At 41.5% G+C, this 20,883-nt stretch overlaps 1 protein-coding gene across 3 annotated transcripts in view; it reads left to right on the top strand.

Annotated features, from left to right (window-relative positions):
• Positions 1-20,883, top strand: part of KIF26B (kinesin family member 26B) — a 562,023-nt gene that overhangs the window by 367,379 nt on the left and 173,761 nt on the right. The window lies entirely within an intron of this gene.

Here is a 20,883-nt window from a genome sequence, read left to right as displayed (position 1 = left end):
ATAATAATAATTAAGTATAGTCATGTGTCACTGAATGATGGGGATGTGTTCTGAGAAGTGAATCATTAGGTGATTTTGTTGTTGCTTGAACGTCGTGAAGTGTACTTCCACAAATCTAGGTGGTGTAGCCTCCTACACACCTAGGCTAGAGGGTAGGACTGTTGCTCCTAAGCTACAAACCCGTACAGCATGTTGCTGTACCGAATAGTGTAGCCAATTGTAACATAATGGTAAGTATTTGTGTCCCTAAACATATCTAAACACAGAAAAGGTACAGTAAAAATAAGATTATCTTATGGGACCCCCAGTATATATGTGGTTCGTCCTCGACTGAAACATTGTTATATGGTGCATGACTGTATTTGGTTTAGCCCATGTTTTTATTTTGAAGAAATGCAGAACAAGTTTAGAATTGAATTGTTGAATTGTTGTCATTAGTTGATAGCCTAATAAGAACATATTGTTGAAGTACAAGAATATCATTGATTTAATTACCCTGAAAATATAATTTTACAAAAATCTACATTTTTTTAAAATTAAATTTTCGTAGTGTAAACTAAAATTAAATACTCAACTAACTGGTAACTCAGTTTAGTTACCAGTAAATGTGAGCAATAGCTAAAGGCATCGCTGTCATCATGCTGAGAACTACCCCAGGAAGAAGCCAAGGAAAATCTGGGCTTGGAGCCCCCTCTGCAGGAGAGAGAGAGAGAAAGAGAGAGAGAGAGCCGTCCCCAGCTAGTCTGGCAGCAAGTGATTTCTAAAGGCCAGAAATAGGAACAAAAAAATAATTGAATCAAATTGACTTTTGGAATTGTCCTTATGAAGCACAAGTCTACAACCTTTAACTCATAGAGAACACAGTGAGCATATCTGCTTTGACTGGCAACTTCAAAAAACCCATCTCCCAGAGGCTTGGGAAAACACATGTTGGACACAGACTAATGATGATGTGGAACAATTATTACAATGAACACAATAACTATATTTGTTTTATGAACATGATAGCCTGGAGAAACCCATACCAAGAAATATTTTATGCATTGTCATCATTAAGAAGTCAAGAAATATTTTACGCATTGTCATCATTAAGAAGTCAGCAAACCTTAAAGACAAACACGATCTGTTCATCCATCCATCCATCCACCCATTCATCCATCTATCCATCCATCCATCCATCCATCCATCCACCCATTCATCCATCCATCCATTCATCCATCCATCCATCCATCCATCCATCCATTCATCCATCCATCCATCCATCCATTCATCCATCCATCCATCCATCCATCCATCCATCCATCCATCCACCCATTCATCCATCCATCCATCCATTCATCCATCCATCCATCCATCCATTCATCCATCCATCCATCCATCCATTCATCCATCCATCCATCCATCCATCCATCCATCCACCCATTCATCCATCCATCCATCCATCCATCCATCCATCCATCCATCCATCCATCCATCCATCCTGTAAGTGTTTATTGAGTATCCACTGCATAGCATGCACCATTCTTGGCAGTTAAGAAAATAAAAGGCCTCACTCTCATGGAACTTATATCAGAAAGGGCAATATTAATTAATGATCAGCCTGGACCACATGCCTTTCCTTTAGGGAACATTGTAGGATGAATGTTCCCTGTGGTCTGAATGTTTGTGTCTCCCTCTAAATTCATAAGCTGAAATCCTAACCCGTAAGATGATGTCATTTTAACATTGTAGGGTGTATTTTAGTTGGTGTGGATATGGAGGCAGAAAAGCAAGGATACTGGTGAACCTGGGGAATGCTTAAGAGGTTGGACTATGCTGTACCCTTTAAAAAGCAATAAACAGGCCGGGCATGGTGGCTCACGCCTGTAATCCCAGCATTTTGGGAGGCCGAGGTGGGCGGATCACGAGGTCAGGAGATTGAGATCATCCTGGCTAACACGGTGAAACCCCATCTCTACTAAAAATACAAAAAATTAGCCAGGTGTGGTGGCGAGCACCTGTAGTCCCAGCTACTTGGGAGGCTGAGGCAGGAGAATGGTGTGAACCCGGGAAATGGAGCTTGCAGTGAACCAAGATCGCACCACTGCACTCCATCCAGCCTGAGTGACAGAGCGAGACTCTGTCTCGAAAAAAAAGCAATAAACAGAATCTCATGCTTCTATACAATAAAAATAACCATCTTCCCTACAGATGATGAAGAGTCTGTTAATATAATCTGACAGGCTTGTTTTGGAAAATATTTAGATGCTTATACATCCAGATATATTCCAAACAATTGCCTTGTAAAACCTCTGAGCTAGTGCAATCCTTGAGTATAAGTCTACCTCCACCTAGACCAACGTTTCCAAACCATTCTGTAGCTGGGAAGACTGGAAGGACCCCCAGGCTGACCCTGTTGGGAAGACATGCAACAAGACTTCCTTCTTCAGTGGTGTCAGTGATTTTGAGCCAGTTCCGACCATCCACTCATCCGTCTGTATTTGTGTAGTGCTCACTATAGACAAGGCAATTTTGGGGAATGCAGTTGTAGGAAAGATAGACATGGCTCCTGACCTTATGAAGTGTTCAGTCTTGTGAGGAAGACACAAATAATTACAGCCCATTGTAAGAAGCGGTAAGGTGCTTTTGTATGCTTTTGGTCCATTTTTCTTTTTTTCTTTTTTTTTTGAGATGGAGTCTTGCTCTGTCACCCAGGCTGGAGTGCAGTGGTGCGATCTCGGCTCACTGCAAGCTCTGCCTCCTATGTTCACTCCGTTCTTCTGCCTCAGCCTCCCGAGTAGCTGGGACTACAGGCACCTGCCACCACGCCCGGCTAATTTTTTGTATTTTTAGTAGAGACAAGGTTTCACCGTGTTAGCCAGGATGGTCTCGATCTCCTGATCTTGTGATCTGCCCGCCTCGGCCTCCCAAAGTGCTGGGCTTACAGGTGTGCGCCACCGCGCCCAGCCTGGTCCATTTTTCATGTTGACTATGGCCCGTGCTGGTAGATGCCTGGCTGGCATAAGGGACATAGCAGTCAGGCTCTATCAGCCTTTGTGACCAGCACAACTTATTTCCAGTGCATTAAAGAAAATGATACTGCCTATGCCCAATTTAGATTGTGGGCCAGCTGTGTTAGTTAGCTTAACACAGCATTTTGTTTTTGCATACGTATTGATTTTGCGCACATGCTCTCTAAGTGCCTCAGAACACTGCCTACAGCATCCTGGTGAGGTTGACAATCAGTTGTCCTGTCCCCGTTCATCTGGCATGAGGACACACTACCAAGTAAGTAATTGCCTCCAGCACACAAAAACTGCAGACACATGGTTGACATAAGAATCTAGTTTCAGCTGGTAGTTTTCAGGGCAAAGCAACTGCACTAAGAGGAGATTTCCCTGACAGCTGATTTAGGCTGTGGAAGACCCCAATTTATCAGCTCAAATTCAGAATGTCCTTTTTTCAGTCCTTTTTTAGCTAGAAACAAGACCCTCCCAGCCAACTGCACAACCAGAACTTATATTCAGGATGTCCAGGACCTGAAACTGACATGGGAGTCAATATGCTACAGCCAGTTGTGGTGGTGTCAGTGTCTGGGGGAAATCTTCAGAGCTGACTCGTGATGCAGCAGGGCTTACAGCAAAGGCATCCCTTTCACCTTGCTCTTTAGGATATTCTACAAAGATGATAAGAAAAAATGTCTAAACGGAGACACTTAGGATATAGTTTTCATATTAATGTTTTATTGTAACAATAATGGGAGCAAACACCTACCAGGTGTTTACTCTGAGTCAGGAACTGTTCTGATCATCTTATTTGAACTTCGCAACAATTCCATGAGGCTAGCCACTCTTACGATCCTGTTTTACAGCTGGGGAAACTGGCACAGGAAAGTTAAGGAACTTAACCATGGCCACAGAGCTCTGAGTGGCAGAAAGAAGATTTGAAACCAGACAGTTGGCTTCGCATCCTGTACCCTTGACTATTTCTCTTTTCTGCCTCTCTTGGGAGAACTCTGAAATACTAAAGTACTATATTACTAAATCAATGTTTGCTAAAGCATTTATTGGGTCCCATATTCTCAATTTACACAATTCTTTTCTCCAGTTACATTTCATTTTAGACTTTATGAGCCCTGTCAAAATCATCAGCTTAAAAGTGCCCTTGAGCAATTCTCTACTCTAGATTGAGTTAAACAGAGTATTTGTAGATAATCTAGAATCACAGACAATACCAGTCTTAGTTCTTTTGGGTTGTTATAACAAAAATACCATAGTCTAAATTTATAAACAACGGAAGTTTATTTTGGTACAGTTCTAGAGGCCGAGAAGTTAAAGATCAAGAGACCATTAGGTTCAGTGTCTGGTAAGGGCCCACTCTGGTTCATAGATGGTGCCTTCTCGCTGTGTCTTCACATGGCAGAAGGGGCAAACAAGCTCCCTGGGCTCCTTTTTTAAGGGCACTAATCCCATTCACCAGGGCTCCACCCTTATGACCTAATCACCTCCTAAAATGCCCCATCTCCAAATACCATCATCTTGTGGGTTAGGATTTCAACTTATGAATTTAAAGAGGGACGTAAACATTCAGACCACAGCAACATCTAATTTTGACCCACCTAACTTTGAAAGAACAAGGATTGATTAATCCAACGTCAGCATGCAGTATACCATTAGATGTGAGCTCCTCTTAGCAAACTTGATAAAAGTGTGAGAAAAAAATCACCTAGAAGACTAATAAATACAGAATAGTCACATATAATTTCTGTTTAAAGATTTACACCTTACCAATTTTCCCGAAATGATTTAACACAACTCATTAAATATTTGTAAAATAAATTAAATCTTAAAATATATATTGGGAACCAGTTAGGGGGAGAGAGAAAAAGACACCAGTTCCTAGACCAACTTGGTTATTGTACTTGGACATTTCTTAGGCTCTGAATTTTATGGATGCTAAGGCAAATGGATTACAAAGGAGTAAAAGATAGGGGAAGGGAACAAAAGCATTTACTGTGCTCTCATTGTATGCAGATCATTCTGTTGGCCACTTTCCCGTACCTTACGCCCTTTATTCTCACAACAGACCCTTGAGGTAGTTACCATTATTTTCATCCACATCAAAGTAAGTGGCAGAGGCAGGATTTAAACCAAGCCTATTTGACTCCAAAGCCTGTATGTATTTTTTTTACTAGGTTTAGGTGTTATTATTCTTACCCAATAAAGTGACATATGATTTGTCTGGAGATACCTAGTCTTCCTTTGAGGATTTAAAAAAAAAAAATGGATCCCTATGTAGAGAACATTGGGTAAAATCATAGTAACCTATAAATAGTAGGTATTCAATCAATATTTATGGAATAACATGAGTAAATAAATGCATGGATAATAAGATGAAGGATATCTTCTTTAATTTTATAAGCTAAATAACTGTTTTTTATAAATGCTTCTATGTTAATATTAACCTCTATAAAAAACAAAGCCATATCTTAGCTTCATAATTCAGTCTAAGGCATTTAGGTAAATACCTAACAATTTAATATTTTATGTTTTTTCTTTCATAGTTTAATTTCTCAAAAGAATAGCCGAGGCCCCCTTATCTTTACTTCTTCCACCCCCATTTACTTCTCAACTCACTGAAATGTACTCCGTGTTTCCTCTGATTCTGTTCAAGGTCAATAATGAACTCATTAATTCTAATCCAAGGGACACTTTGCATTCTCTGTCTTTTTTGATCTCTCAGGGGCATTTAATATTATTAGCCACTTGTTCCATCTTCCTCTTTACCTCTCTGGCTGCTCCTTTGTAATCTTCTCTTTTATATTCACTCATGAAGTATTGAGGATTTTCACGGATCTGTCGCGGGTTACATTCTGCTTGCCTTCTACTCTGCACCTCCCTGGGTCATCTCATCCACTCTCATAACTCCAGCTGCCAGCTTCATGCAGAAGACTCTCAAATCTGAAAACTGGAATCAACGATTTTCTATATCCCAATACTCTGAATGAAGATCTAAGCCAAGATTGTCTATCTTGAAAATAAGTTATTTCTGTCTATGGAGGCAAAGGCTCATGTAGGAAATAAAGAATCTTATATATTTCTAAGCCATTTCTTGGTAGTCAGTCATGTATTAGGAGTCAGTTCTGTGTGTTTTTAAATACAGCATTGAACGACTCAGTGTTTGTTGTTATTAGTGATTTGTTGGACAGGCTAGAGAGAAAGCACAATTATTTAAAGATAAAGTGTTTGTAGCCCTTCTCAAGTGAATAGCATACATACAGATAAGATGTCTGTGAAATTTTAATAGAAATCAATGTGAAATAAGATTCAATTTATAAAATCTCAAATTACAGGCAACTTGTCAAAGCTGTTGTGTAAACGTGGGAATTCACACAAGGAAAAGACGATTGATTGGTTGATTGATTATATAACACGAGTTACAGTCTATCCAATTGCACCTGAATATATTCACAGACGCAGCTGGATGGCTCTGATTTAGAGAACAAGTATTTTTCTTCTTTTCACACAATCTGTTCCTAGAAGTGCCATCAAAACATAAATATTATTTTCTCATAATAATATGAGGCATAGTGATTTTATTCTTAGCCAAGGATTCAGTGTTGTAGAATTAGTTATAATTAACAATGTGTTAGTAAAGTTGAGATAGTATTTTAAACGTATCTGGGTACTTAAAATAATGTAATTTTGCTCCAGATTCTGCCAAAAAATGGAAATTATTTAACCTACGATTCTAATAACTAACAGTATCCATAGCATTAAAAATTACCTTTACATATTGTAAATGTCACCTGCCTACAAATAACATGTCCATTAAAGTAAACATTAGTTAAATATGCAGCTTAACAGGGCCTGGTTTCTTACAATTAACTAGAAAATTTGAACTAAATCTTCCTGAAGATTTCTTCTCTATTAAAAACGAAAGCTGCCTCCTTTCCTTGTTTCACAGCTTTTGGACCTGCCTGTGATGAGTGTCCTTTATTGCCCAGTGTAATTCTGCCATGGTTTTTAGCAATCTGCAAACACTCCAGCCCAGGTAACCTGACGGTAGCATAGACAGGAAAGGAGGGGATGTGAATTTCTACCTCTCTGCCTCTAGAGGGACTGCTAAGGTACCAGCCGTCTAAACATCTGCCCAGGTCTTGGTGCAGTCCAGCTTTTCAGCAGAGTCAAGGGCAGAAATTCTGCCCCACTTCTGTGTCTGGTACATATTTGTACAATGCAGAGGTCCCATGCAAATTGTTTTCCTTTGAAATAATCTTAATGATTTCTTCAGGTTTCAACTACAGTAAATAATTTGTTAAATAAAAATATTGGAATGAAAGGGGGGAAAAGAAATTACTTCCTCTAGCAAATGAGACTCTTATGTTCAAATTTAATTAACCAAGAAGCCCCCAAACCACAGAGCATGTCACCCAGCATTGACAATTAATTAGCTTTGCTCTGAAAGAGCTACAGGTACCCAGCAAAGAGTTACGGATTAAAGGCTTTTTACTCGCTCTGCGAAGGCTGCCCATTTCTAGCTATCACACCTTGATGGTGGTTTGCTGCTTCAGGCAACAAATTATATCTGAAGTGTGTAATTTCATGTCCGTTTTTAATTTCACACAATTGAAATATGGGAAAAGTGAGAATAAAGCTCTATTTCTTTTCAAAATAAAGACATTAAAAGTGAACAACACTACTTCTTTTTGGTTTCTCATGCTGTTCAAGATAATTTTCTATCAAACGGTGCAGGAAGACTCTAAGGGAATTAGTGGTCACTCTTGGCTTTTAAGTGGGCTCTCTGTTTAAGGTAGACCATTCAGCTTCTTCCTTTTAGCATTACATTACCATATGTATAAATGATTTAGCTAGAAACTTGGAGCATCTAAAAGGCAGCATGGTGTAATGAAAAGAACATTAGATTCCTTCGATTCTTGAAATCAGATTATCTGGGATATGCTTATCCCTTGAAGGAATCTTAATTTTAGTTGGATAGTCCTTAAACTAGAAAAGATATGCATACATATTTTATAGACAATTCCTTCTCAGCTGAAAAATCAGGCACTGACATTCCATGAGGAATGGACTTTCATTAGCTGGTGATTGTCCTTCTCTGTCTATATTTATAGACAACCGAAATAGCTGGATTGTAGATACATGGTTTCATCAATTCCGTTTAATAAGACCAGCCAGTTTGCTATTATTCATGTTCATGAAAGATAGGAATAATGTCAGTTAACTAAAATCATTTATATCTGGCTTTGGGATGGCTTTTTTTTTTTTTTTTTTTTTTTTTTGAGACGGAGTCTCGCTCTGTCCCCCAGGCTGGAGTGCAGTGGGGCGATCTCGGCTCACTGCAAGCTCCACCTCTCGGGTTCACGCCATTCTCCTGCCTCAGCCTCCCGAGTAGCTGGGACTACAGGCGCCCGCCACCACGCCCGGCTAATTTTTTGTATTTTTAGTAGAGACGGGGTTTCACCCTGTTAGCCAGGATGGTTTCCGTCTCCTGACCTCGTGATCCGCCCGCCTCGGCCTCCGAAAGTGCTGGGATTACAGGCGTGAGCCACCGCGCCCAGCGCGGGATGGCTTTTTAATGCAGTTTAAATGGATCTGGTGTCTTAGGTGTTTACAGTTCTTTTAATTTATGTATTAAGCCCAGTTTCCATAATTGCACACTAGGTGGGACTTAGGAAAAGGCAAGAAGCTATTAAGTTTCCCTGTTACTAAGCAGGCTTGAGGCTGGGCAGATCAGGCCAGGAACATAAAGATCTGCAGTCAGGGAGCATCTGATAAGAACGGATTGATGGTCAAAAGGTCAGCTGGCACAGGGAAAAGTACATGTGCACCTAAGTGCAGATGAAAAAGAAGGTCAGATCCACCCACACTGGCGCCGAGGCTTGCAAGTGTATGTCTGGCAAGCAAGCAGAAGCCGAGATGCAGATCAGGAAGCTAAAAAAAGGAAGCTGGGGCGTCTGGGAAGACCAAGACACAGGGCTCCACACAGGCTAAACAGCAGGAACAAGAGTGAGTAGAACTGGGGTATAGGTGTGGCCAGGTCATCAGTTACCCAGGTGCACGGCCGCTGTCAGGAGGTCAGGCAGCAGGCAAAACTCTGTTCACAGGTAGGATAGTGCGAGGGATCCTGCCCGCTGTGCTTTCTCAAGTAGGGACTTTTTACCTCTCATTGTCCAACGTACTTCTGCTTTTCTCCTCCCTGATGAAGTTCTTGTGACTGTGTACTGGCAGGTTGGAGCCCACCCCTCCTGGACAGCAGGGAGCAAAGGAAGGGTAGCTTTGTAGGTGTGGGTGGAGATAAATACTGATGCATGGGCAATAAAGCAGCTCTAAGCTATGGAATCACATGTCAACACATATGTCACATGGCATCAAAGGCAGTTTATACATTGGTAATATGTTCCTTTGAATTTTCTATTCCACAGGAATTGGGAATAAGTTTTGGGTTATTTCATCTTCCAACGTCCTTAAAAATGTAGAGCATGCTCTCTCTTAAAAATATGGATGATTGCTGTGGCTTAAAGCAAGTTGCCACCTTCCCGAGGTCATCCAAGTCTCAGAAACAGAACTTCTCTGTTTTAATGAGTGTTTTTCTCTAGATCTTGACCTAGAACTTGTTGTCTAGGCAGTATTTGGGTCTGACTTACTAGGTTTGCTGGACAGACAGAAATAGAGAAGTGCAACGAGACAGTCGATATGTTCTTAGGTGCTCATAGAGTGTGGCACCAACTTGTCAAGTTCTGGACAAAATTAGATTCATTAGTGCAGAAGTCCTCAACCTTCTCTTGGGTCCTGAAGCCCAGCTCTTGCAGATGGCGTCTTAGTCATTAGTAAGGCAGCTCCATCAGAGTCCCCGTCATACAAAATATTAAAGGAAGCTGCGAAGATCTGTTGCAGTTGTCTGCTATCCTGCTGTTGTCTGGCCAGAGGTGAGCCGAGACTGGGGGGCAGCGGGGTACTGAGCAGCTGCTGTATAATGAGCCGAGAGGGGTTAACCCCTGGCAAGGCAAGTAGAAGAGTCATTCTTAACATGCTTTGAATCCCAATATTCATTACAGCAGCTTCACCAAGCCCTGAGAAACCACAGCATCAGATGGTTTCTCAGTAAATACACTTATCAGAAACAGAGGCAGAGGGTGCTTCCCTTTGAACTTCTGAGACAAAAGCCCTCAGCAAGGCGTGGATTCTGCCACCGACAGAGTATTTATTTGGTCTTTCAAAATCCGGATCTCTGCAGCCGGGAAATAACAAACTCATGCTTTATACTTCTGTTTAGCCTTCCATGCCAATGACTATTTTTTTAATTAAATATTTTCTGCTTTATTTTTGTGTACCAAAGTGTCTATTTTCACACAGGCAGCTTGGCTCAGCAAACATTCGTAGTTACTTGGCTTTAAACAAAGGAAAAGGTTTTACATTGAATAGCTTTTATATAAAAATTGGTTTATACTATCAAAAGGAAACATTGAGGAACCCCCCCAGGGCATTTGGACTGGGCACAGATTTCTTGAGGAACACCCCAGGAGCACAGGCAACCAAAGCAAAAACGGACAAATGGGATCACATCAGGTTAAAAAGCTGCTGCACAGCAAAGGAAACAATCAACAAGGTGAAGAGACAACCCACAGAATGAGAGAAAATATTTGCAAACTGTCCATCTGACAAGGGATTAATAACCAGAATATATAAGTAGCTCAAACAACTCTATAGAAAAAAAATCTAATAATCTGATTTAAAAATGGGTAAAAGATCTGAATAGACATTTCTCAAAAGAAGACATACCAGTGGCAAACAGGTACATGAAAAGGTACTCAACATCATTCATTGATCATCATAGAAATGCAAATCAAAACTACAATGAGATTATCATCTCACCTCAGTTAAAATGGCTTACATCCAAAAAGACAGGCAATAAGAAATGCTGGTGAGGATGTGGAGAAAAAAGAACCCTCGTACACTGTGGGTGGGAATGTAAATTAGTACAACCACTGTAGATAACAGTTTGGAGCTTCCTCAAAAAACTAACAATTGAACTACCACGCAGTCTAGCAATGGTAGTACTGGGTATTTATCCAAAGGATAGGAGGTCAGTATATCAAAGAGATAGCCAAGCTCCCATGTTTATTGCAGCACTATTCACAATAGTCAAGAGTTGGAAGCAATCTAAGCATCCATCAGTAGACAAATGAATAAAGAAAAGGTGGTACATATACAGAATGGAGTACTATTCAGCCATAAAGAAGAATGAGATCCTGCCATTTGCAACAACATGGATGGAACTGGAGGTCATTATGTTAAGTGAAATTAGCGAGACCCGGAAAAACAAACTTCACATGTTTTCATGTGTGCTGCCTAGATGACACAATTCAGGAAAAGCTTTCAGCTCCTACCAGAGAGTAAAGCTCTGTAGCTGTAGTGGGTTTACCTGCTGTGTGTCTTCAGACTTCTCCCAGTTATCTCTGCTGTGGAGTCAATATAAAGTTATCAATAACATTTGGTGGTGTAGATGCTTCTCATCTGTGCAATTTAGGAGTAGACTCTAATACAGAGCAGCTGCTGGGCGAACCAAAGATGGCTTTAGTGATATTTATAGCTTATTGATTGCATAGTTCTTTGTCTATGATTATCATTCAATAAATACTGATGGACTGAGTTTCCCGGAACACTGAGATTCGTTTTAAGCAGCTTCCAGCATTCTTTCTGTGTATGTGGGGGGAGGTTCAGGAGGCAGTAGAAGGTGGCCATAATAATGTTGTCTTGTGGTGGTAGTAGTTGTTATAATTTCCCTTTTATATCCTAATTCTGGCCACGACCTAACTCACTGTACTGAGACATTTTCCCCCTATAATATGGAGGTATGTTGCTAAGCAACCAGATCAGTAATTGGTAAGTGCTTATGTATAATATGATTTGATTTGAGTTACATACAAAAATATGTAAATGGTTTTTTCTCTTCATTATTAGATAAATGATTATCATATGGTTTTATTTTGCCCAAATAAAATAAAATAACTGCTTTCATTTACCAAAATTAACATGATGTAGTAGAAAGGCCTTGGATTTAGAGGATGGAAAACAGGAATCCAAGTCCCAGGTCTGACAGTCAGCAGTCTTGTGGCCATGGCTAAAGTCAGGGAACTTGCCAAGCCTTCCTCTTCTTTTTGTTTTCAGCCTGTAATGTGTTGTACAAATACCTTCTCTGCTTGCCTCCCAGGGCCAGGTTAAGGATGGATGTGATGATGTGTAGACAATGTTTTAGGAAAAAAAATATCCAAGGTCTAAGCATTGTCTAGAATTCCAGGCTACTTAATCTTGGAACTCTGAGTCTGTTAGTATAATTCCAAAGGCTGGATTGACTGAGAAGTACTGTCCTCCAGCAGGGCACAGAGCCATAGGGCAGGTCTGTGCCTATAGAAGAAAGTAAACACATGGCATGGACCCTGAATAAGTGAACAGTGCAGTGATGGTGGCGAGACAGAAGCAAAAGGCCACATGGTCAAGCACCGTGTCATTAAGCATTAAAACATAAGATAGATCATCTCAAGACCAACTGCTGGCCAGGTGCAGTGGCTCACACCTGTAATTCCTGCACTTTGGGAGGCTGAGATGAGAGGATCACTTGAGGCCAGGAGTTCAAGACCATCCTGGGCAACAAAGTGAGACCCTGTCTCTACAAAGAAAACTTTTTCAATTAGCCAGGCATGATGGTGCACACCTGTAGTCCTCGCTACTCTCTAGGATCACTTCAGCCCAGAAGTTTGAGGCTGCAGTGGGCTATGATCGTGCCACAGCACTCCAGCATGGTGATAGAGTGAGACCCTGTCCTTAAGAAAAAAACAAAACAAACAACAAGAAGACAACTGCTATAAGACTTCAAGGGAAAGGACAATGATCCACGAGGGCTGAAGTCACTGATGACGGCAACTTGTACAAGTCCTTGAAGCATGGGAAAATTCTTTTTTCTTTTTCTTTTTGAGACAGAGTCTTGCTCTGTCGCCCAGGCTGGAGTGCAGTGGCACAATCTCGGCTCACTGCAAGCTCTGCCTCCCGGGTTCACGCCATTCTCCTGCCTCAGCCTCCCGAGTAGCTGGGACTACAGGCGCCCGCCACCACGCCCGGCTAATTTTTTGTATTTTTAGTAGAGACGGGGTTTAATCGTGTTAGCCAGGATGGTCTCGATCTCCTGACCTCGTGATCCGCCCGCCTCGGCCTCCCAAAGTGCTGGGATTACAGGCATGAGGGGAAAATTTTTAAGGGTAAATTCACAGCGATGATTTCCATTGGTTAACACTGTACATTAACATGCAAATGTCAATCCATTTCCAAATGATAACAGTGCCTGGCTGTAGTATTTTCACATGATATTGTTTGAGGCTAATGGCCACCATGTTTGCCTCGTAGCAGTAAACATTCTATTTGAAGTCATGTCATGAATTACCTTCCTGCACTAATGAAATAGATAATTTACATAAAAATCAGAAAAAAAAAAAACCCAGCCCCACATGCTTTTCAATCTCTGGAGCCATGGAAATGACCTCCCTGACAGCCAATTAGAAAATATAAAGGTGAAGGCGGGTGCTCTTATTCCCGATACAGAGAAGTTCCAGAATGACTAGCATGCTTCTTGAATATGCCCGAATACTTTTAAGTAGGTGTTACTTCACAATAAAGCATTAATGGTGTTTGTTACATGTGGATGAATATCTTCACTGTGTCTGGAAGCTCTGCCTCAGAACGTGGGATCTTGTTACCTATCCCTGCTGTTTATAATCTGTTTTATTATCTTCTCCCCCTGTGTCATTGACCGGGTTGTTTTTCTAGGGGCTGCTGTGGTCTGTCATGTCATTGCTCATTATCAGATAGCCTTAATCCTCAGAACATTGAAATAGTTCTATAATGGCATGTGAGCCATGGCAGCCCACAGCAGCACTGGCCATTTTCACATGAAATGGCAGCCTGGATTGTCCTTTACATGCTGACAGGGGAGACTGTCCATCTGCCACCCCCGTCCTGGGTCAGGACCCTTTCTGTTCAGCAGGTGCAGTGGCTCTGAGAGTCTCACAGTGTTTCAGTTAATATCTCACCCATCAATTACCTGGGTTGGATTTGTAGAGCTCGAATGACTTCTTAATTTTTATAAACATTTTACCCACCTATTTGAGCATCCCACACTTGAGCACCCCTCAGACAAGATGAAATATTCTTAGGATAGGGTTAGGAACACACAGTATTCCTGAAACTTTTAAGGATATAGAGGTCCTTAAAAATTACCATATTGCCTGATTTTCCTGTCTGTGCCCTAAGGAAAGTTCTGTTCTTCATGAAGCTAATAATTTTTAAAAGATTGCTAGGTCAATATTTTAGTAATCTTTAGACACTAAGGATAGGAGATTTCAGTTTAATTCTCATGAGATGCACTTGGAATGAGGGGTTTTCCATTTGAACACCCTGCAGTTCTCACAATCCAGGGTAATAGTCTGACAAATAGTCTATTACACAATTACAAAAAAAAAAAGTCAAAATCAAGTTCCCCCTCTAATCTATATAATTAAGACCTAAGACTTTCCCTGCACTTAACCCCATTGAATTCACCAGATGAGTACGGACCTCATTTTTTTAGGTTTGGGTAGATCTGGCCAATGAGAGCAAGTAACCATGCTATGTGAAGGTCATTTCAGTTCTAAACTGATCCTTGAATTCAGATATTGTCATACTGATGCATTAGGAGAATTGTCTTTTGTGTGAGATAAGTGAGGCTATGGAGAGAAAGGACTGGCACTCAGAGGGAAGACTGAGCTCACTGGGACATTCTAGCCAAGGACAGGCTACTGCTCTTCTCCTCACTGCCTGATAATGCTCAGTGTGGCGCCACTTTTTTTTTTTTTTTTTTTTTTTTTTTTTTCTGAGACAGAGTCTCACTCTGTCCCCCAGGCTGGTGTGCAGTGGCGTGATCTTGGCTCACTGCAACCTCTGCCTCCCAGGTTCAAGCAATTCTCCTGCCTCAACCTCCTGAGTAGCTAGGATTACAGGTGTGCACCACCATGCCCGGCTAATTTTTGTATTTTCAGTAGAGATGGGGTTTCACCATGTTAGCCAGGCTGGTCTTGAACTCCTGACCTTGTGATCTGCCTGCCTCAGCTTCCCAGAGTGCTGGGATTACAGGCGTGAGCCATCGCGCCTGGCCCACTTTTTTTTTAAAATAGATGTTCAGGAAATATTAATTTTATCCTGCTAGAGAGACTTTTTCCTTGAAATAAGGCACAGATAATTATATGAAGCTAATGGATGTTTAAAGATGTATGCTGGGATAAATAACTTTAGGAAATATATTGTACTATCCTTGGTAAGAACAAGACAGGTAAATATTGCTTATGGTAGTTTTTAAGTTAATTTTTCTGCTACTGGAAATCTTATAAAACAACCCATTCGTTTTTTTCCGATGAAAGAAAGAACTTATCAGGCATTAATTACATAAAATATACTTCTAGTCAAAATGTCTTTACCTTTTCTTTTTTTTTTTTTTTTGAGATGGAGTGTTGCTCTGTCACCCTGACTGGAGTGCAGCGGCATGATCTCGGCTCACTGCAACCTCTGCCTCCCAGGTTCAAGCGATTCTCCCACCTCAGCCACCCAAGTAGCTGGCATTACAGGCATGTGCCACCATGCTCGGCTAGTTTTTGGATTTTAGTTGAGATGGGGTCTCACCATGTTGGTCAGGCTGGTCTCGAACTCCTGACCTTAAGTGATCCACCCACCTCGGCCTCCCAAAGTACTGGGATTACAGGTGTGGGCTGCTGCGCCCGGCCATCTTTACCTTTTCAGTTCTTTCATGACTGCCTCTCCTTTATGTCCCTGAATAATACATTTATACATGAATGATTTCTCAACCTTAACCTTCTCTTCTCTGTGTCATTGAAGTGCTGTATGAAAAGAACTGAAGCTGCTGACCTCTAAGAAATTGGAATATATAAAATAAAGATCAAACAGTTGGTTATCATGATGTCAAAGATAAAATGCTATTATAGAATCTATGGCTATAAAAATGTGATTTATGTTAATTTTTAGTATTCTGAAAATTTCCTGATATATTTATTTCATACACACATTTTAAGAAAATAATTTTAGCTGCATTCTCAAGATGACTTCCTCTATCACTGTTTTTCTGCGTTGAAGCCGATGGAGGCTTTCCTAAATGGAGTAGAGTCTAGGAGTCTGACTGGAATCTCTATACTGGAAATCATTGTGGTTCCCCACTGCACGCATCCCTCTCCCTCGTATTCCCGGTAAGCGGTTTTCTACCCACCATTTGGATATTTTCAGTGACAAAAAACACTCACTATTTTATGAAGCCAACACATCACTAGTGGGTTACTCCAATTTTGGGAAAAATGTCTCTTATGCTTATCAAGCTAAAGATGCTTTTACGTTTCACCTACTGCTTTGGTACCTGTATTACATAGGTTTAACCCCTATTCAGATATAATACAGTACAATACGGGACACGTAGACCTAGATTCAGCCTCGGCTCTACTACTTATTATTTATTATATTCTTTCAAAGGATCATTGATTAGTGTACTAAATGCTTTACATGTACTGTCATTAAATTCTCATAAAAAGTCTTAAAAAGTAGGTATTTTTGCTTCATCTTACTATGTGGAAACTGAGGCTTGATAATAATATTTATAATAGTCATGATGATGATGATAGCATTGTCATGTGCCAACTGTGTGCCAGGCACTGTGCTTGGGCCTTTATAAACATTATCAGAATTTACGTAACTTGCCTAAGATTATCTACCTAGCATCTAGGAAGCTGGATGTTCAAACTAGGTCAGAAAGGCCTCAGGATTTAACTGCCTTGAGCTTCGCTCGTTCGTCTGTTAAATGGGGGTAATACTGTTCTCCTCACGAGGGCTTCTGAGATTCAAAAAAAGTATCTGGCATCCTTGCTTGAAAGATACTTCCACATGTCATTTATTCATTTCTTTAAAGAGAGCTTTCTTGAAAGACTCTTTCCTTCCTCTTTCTCCAGGTTTCTTTTTTCCAAGCTAAATATCCCCAGCTCCTGTAGTCTTTGTTCATTCACTCAAAACATACTGTGAGCTCTCTTCCCTGCTAAAATTTACATTCTAGAAAGGAAACAGATAGTAAGCAATAAACATGGTAACTAAGTAAAGCATCTGCTATGTTACAAGATAATAGGTGTCATGGTTGTGAACAACCAAGATAATGGAAATTAGGAGTCTGGGAGTGAGTGGTGTTTTATTTACTGTGGCTGTGTGACAAATTACCCCCAAAACTTAGTGGCTAAAAGCAACAATGATCATTTATCATCTCTCGAGGTTTCTGGGGGTCTAAAATTCAGATAAGACTTAGTGGCTGTGATTTATCTCTGTTCCATGATGTCTGGGACCTCAAGCAGAAGACTTGAAGGATGGCATCTGGAATCCTCTAAAGGCTCATTCCTTCATATGTCTGGCAGTTGATACTGGCTGTCTTCTGTGGTCCTCAGTTCTTTTCCACATGACCCTCTCCATGTGACCTGGGCTTCCTCACAGCATGGAAGCTGCATTCCCAGGTTGAGTGTCTCAAGAAAGGGAGCCAGGGAGAGGCCATTATTGCCTTTTGTATCCAAAGCTCAGAAGCTCTACAGCATCACTTCCATTACATTCTGTTGGCCAGGGCAATTTCCGAGTTTTGCTTGGGTTCAAGAAGGAACATAGACCCCCATCTCTCAAGGGGAGAGTATCAGTCTCAGGTTGTAAGAAGTGCATGTGGGAGACACATGGATGCAGCTGTCTTTGGAAAGGACTGTCTGCCATCATGGGCAAGGTAGGTTCATGGATAAGGTAACATATGAGCGAAGATTTACAGGAGATGAGGGAGTGAGCCATATGCCCGTCTCCATCTGGGCAGAGCATTCCAGGCTGACGCAAGAGCCTGTGCAAAGGCCCTGAGATGGGGATTGGACCAAGAGTATATGGAGGCTAGGATGACTGGAGCAGAATCATCAAAGAAGAGAGTAGTAGGAAAGGTGGTCTGAGGGATATGGGGGGAAGGGACAGACCACGTAGGCTTTGTAGGCCACTGCAAGTACTTTGGCTTTTACTCTGAGTGATATGGAGAGCCAAAGGGAGGGGCTTGAGCAGACTTAGATCTTGAAAGAGTTACTCTGGCTCCTGTGTGAATAGGCAGGTGGAGAGCGGGTACAGAAGATGGGAGACAAGTTAGGAGACTGTGGCAGAAATCCAGCAAGAGAAGTCTGTGGCTCTGACCAAGATGGTAGTAAAGGTGGTGAGAGGTGGTGGGACCACAGATCTACTTTGAAGTTTTAGCCAACAAAACTTCCTGATGGATTAGATGTGTGAGAAGAAGACAGGTCAGCATTGAAGAAGTCATTGGAAGGATGGAATTGCCATTTTCTGATACAGGAAAGGCTGAATGTGTAACAGCTTTGCAGGAAAAACATCAGGACTTCAGTTTTAGGGATGGCAAGCTTGAGATGTTTATTAGCTATCCAAGTGGAATTGTTGAAGAGGTAATTAGATACATAAATAAGGAGTTTCAGAGAGGTATCTAAGCTGGAAATAAAAGTAGATTAATCATAGGCATTAAGGATGTTATTTAAATCATGATCCTGGAAGAAAACACCGAGGGATTGAGTGAAGCAGTAAAGAGGACAAGGACTGAGCCCTGAGGCCTCCATCGTTAAGAAACTGGGCAGAAGAGAAGGAACCAGCAAAGGAAACTGGAAAGGAATGGCCAGGGTGTCCTAGAAACCAAGTAGAAAGTGTATCAAGGAGGAAGGACCTACTCAGTGCTCTGATAGGTCAAGATGGGGCTGAGAACCATTAACTTGAGCAATCATGGTGGTCATTGGGAACCCAGACAAGAGCAGTTTCGGATGAGTCGTGGGACACATGCCTGAATGAAATGAGCTTACAGATAATGGAAGGAGAGGGACTGGAGAAGGCCAGCACGGACAACACTTTCCCTGAGTTTTGCTGCCAAGATGGGTGAGGAAGTACAACAGTAGCTGGCTAGGGAAGAAGAATCAGGAGAAGGATTTGTGTTTTATGTTTTAAGATGAGAGAAATAACAATGTGTCTATGTGCTGTTGGGAATGATCTAGTAGCGTGAAAGTTTGTAGAGGAAGAGGGAGGAGGGAAACCTTGGAGGGATATCCTGGGTATGCTTTACTTTCAGGGATCCTTGCTTTTATCCTCGGCAGGGGATGTGTGGGGTGGGCCTGGGTGGCAGAGATAAGAAAAAGGAAAAAGCCATGAGGCTACTGCCCATTCTAAGCTGCCTTTCAGTATCACTGCCTTCCCCTGTCTGTCTCTCCATGTGGACTGGGAACCCCAGCAGGTAGGGGAGTGGGAACCATAGCCATCGCCTGGTCCTTTTTACTCTGTGAAAAGGAACCCTGAATGTAGATGGATAAACACCACGTTTTAGTTCCTAGCAGATCACTATCTTCCTTCTTCTTCTAGTCCTCTGAGACATAGGCAGGCTGGCTTGAAAGCAGGGAGAGATCACTGAACAGAGGTGTGTGTGGGTGTTAGAAGGCCACGTGATGCCTTGTGCCAATGACTGACCTGGGATGAGTCACTGTTCATTTAGGGAGAGAATTTCAAAAGGAATGACTAGTCATTGAATAATTCCATTTCACCCTTGATTTTAGAAAGAAAGTCAGGAAGGGTAGCAATGAAATCATGAAAAAAAAAGTATTCCTAGTTTTTTCTTTTCACTGATTGAAAAGAAAGTGTCCCGTGCCTTCCCTTTCTCATCATCCTACAATAGGGTGACTTAGGCTATCTTCCCATCAAAATCAGTAATTCCTCACTTATCTCATCCCCCTGTATTTCACTCTTGTGAAATAGATTTTCAGTTTTACAGATGAGAAAAATTAAGCTTTGAAATGGTAGCACCATTTGCTATATTTGTGCAGTGGCAATTTTTTTAGCTCAGAATTTATCAAAAGCATGACACTTAATGATACAGAATTAAAACCAACTATCCCAGACCATTGAAGGAGACTGGGGTTGGGGAGGGAGAGGTGGTGCAAACGGTGTTGCTTTTGTCTTTCCGACCTGCCTCTCTCGTGATGTGTTCTGCAACTGGTAAGAACATTGGATGCATTATAAGATTTTAATCAGTAGAATAAAATCGGGGTGGTCCTTTCATTTTAAGCAGCAGCTCAAACATTTCAAACATTTGATGAGGAAATTAGAATTCTTAGAATAAGAGTTTAGTGTGTAAACATGAAGAATTAATCCAGAAATGAGTATATTAGAGTCAGTGAAATGCCTTTGCCTCACACTGCCCCTTCCCCTGTTTTCTTCTTCTTTTCTGTAATAAGATTATCATGGTTTTGTTTTGTTTTTCTTTTGAGATGGAGTCTCGCGCTGTCGCCTAGCCTGGAGTGCAGTGGCGCTATCTGGGCTTACTGCAACGTCCGCCTCCTGGGTTCAAGTGATTCTCCTGCCTCAGCCTCCCGAGTAGCTGGGATTACAGGCATGTGCCACCACACCCAGCTAATTTTTGTATTTTTAGTAGAGACAGGGTTTCTCCATGTTGGCCAGGCTGGTCTCGAACTCCTGACCTCAGGTGAGCTGCCTGCCTTGGCCTCCCGAAGTGCTGGGATTACAGGTGTGAGCCACCATGCCTGGCCAAGATGATCATGTTTTAAGTGTTACAGGATACTTGAATGATGGACGATGTCATTGGAACAGCCTGTGTTATTAATGATGCCGGCAGCCTCCCCTCCCACCTTTCCCTGCCTTCACACTGTATCCCCTTTAGTGCTTTCTTTGACCCCTTACTCCTTGAACTTGACCATGAATTGCATTTTGTATCTAAAGACCTCCCCACACAATATCCTCT

The sequence above is a fragment of the Pongo abelii genome, chromosome 1 (assembly GCF_028885655.2).
Source record: "Pongo abelii isolate AG06213 chromosome 1, NHGRI_mPonAbe1-v2.0_pri, whole genome shotgun sequence".
NCBI classification, from domain to species: domain Eukaryota; kingdom Metazoa; phylum Chordata; class Mammalia; order Primates; family Hominidae; genus Pongo; species Pongo abelii.
This window is presented reverse-complemented; position numbering and strand designations above follow the sequence as displayed.